The sequence below is a fragment of the Schistocerca piceifrons genome, chromosome 6, assembly GCF_021461385.2.
Source record: "Schistocerca piceifrons isolate TAMUIC-IGC-003096 chromosome 6, iqSchPice1.1, whole genome shotgun sequence".
NCBI classification, from domain to species: domain Eukaryota; kingdom Metazoa; phylum Arthropoda; class Insecta; order Orthoptera; family Acrididae; genus Schistocerca; species Schistocerca piceifrons.
The window spans coordinates 534,484,963-534,486,606 of record NC_060143.1 but is presented as its reverse complement, the minus strand read 5'-3'; the positions used below and the strand labels follow the sequence as shown (position 1 = coordinate 534,486,606).

At 47.0% G+C, this 1,644-nt stretch overlaps 1 pseudogene; it reads right to left on the bottom strand.

Annotated features, from left to right (window-relative positions):
- Window positions 1-776: 776 nt before the first annotated feature.
- Window positions 777-894, bottom strand: LOC124803626 (annotated as a pseudogene).
- Between the last annotated feature and the right edge of the window lie 750 nt (window positions 895-1,644).

The following is a 1,644-nucleotide window of genomic DNA, read 5'->3' as shown; positions in this document are numbered from 1 at the left end:
GTGACGGCCGAATCTTAGATCTGTGTACACAGATGTGAACTCGTCACACTCAGGTATACTCTAGGCTCTTTCGGTGGCTCCCTCGCAGCAAACTTCTAAGGAGGAGATCGCATTCACCGCTAAAGTGAGGGGCAGGGGCTTATCGCAATCACTTCCGCGAACTACAGTGCCCTGGGGCCCTCTTCCCTTCTCCACAACCTCTGTGACTGTCCGCCTGTGTTTAAGGCACACTACAGGGCAAGCGCCTGGGACGCTCGTATCTTAAGAAGATATGCTGAAATACTCCTCCGGAGTTAGCAAGCCTCCTACTCTCCTCAAAAACAGCCGAGAAATTATAATAATAATAAAAAAAATCATACATCTTTCAGTAACATGTGACGACCATGTCACAGAACTATCGTGTGTACGTATTTACATTTCAATGTTACTTTTATGCCGAAGTTAAATTTTTTAATGCACAAATTATGACACTGGGGTAAATACGGTACAGTTGCTGTAAGAATAATATAAAACTCTACGTACAGGGTGTTCGGAAACTCCGATTATAAACTTTAATGACTTGTGTAAAGAAGCACTCACTCCGTCTCTAGGCCACGAGTGGCCTACCGGGACCATCTGACCGCCATGTCGTCCTCAGGAGAGGATGCGCATAGGAGGGGCGTGGGGTCAGCACACCGCTCTCCCAGTCGTTATGATGGCATTCTTGACAGAAGCCGCTACTAGTCGGTCGAGCAGCTCCTCAATTGGCATCACGAGGCTGAGTGCACCTCTAAAAATGGCAACAACGCATGGAGTCCTGGATGGTCACCCATCCAAGTGCCAGCCATGCCCGATAGCGCTTAACTTCGGTGATCTCGGGGGAACCGGTGTATCCACTGCGGCAAGGTCGTTGCCTTGTGTAAAGAAGAGAGTATAGAAAATCTTGAATAGGAATCAGTGTATGGAAGCGTTATCCAACGACGCTACGGAGCATCCAAGTTATGGGCGCCGGCGCCCGTAGATGTGTATATAGGCTATACAGGGTGGTCCATTGATCGTGACCGGGCCAAATGTCTCAAGAAATAAACGACAAACGAAAAATCTACAAAGAACGAAACTCGTCTAGCTTGAAGAGGGAAACCAGATGGCGCTATGGTTGGCCCGCTAGATGCAATAGGTCAAACGGATATCAACTGCGTTTTTTAAAATAGTAACCCCCATTTTTTATTACATATTCGTGTAGTACGTAAAGAAATATGAATGTTTTAGTTGGGCCACTTTTTTCGCTTTGTGATAGATGGCGCAGTAATAGTCACAAACGTATAAGTACGCGGTATCACGTAACATTCCGCCAGTGCGGACGGTATTTGCTTCGTGATACATTACCCGTGTTAAAATGGACCGTTTACCAATTGCGGAAAGGGTCGATATCGTGTTCATGTATGGCTGTTGTGATCAAAATGCCCAACGGACGTGTGCTATTATGCTGCTCGGTATCCTGGACGACATCATCCAAGTGTCCGGACCATTCGCCGGATAGATACGTTATTTAAGGAAGCGTTCAGCCACATGTGAAACGTCAACCACGACCTGTAACAAATGATGATGCCCAAGCAGGTGTTTTAGCTGCTGTCGCGGCTAGTCTGCACATCTGTAGCAGACAAA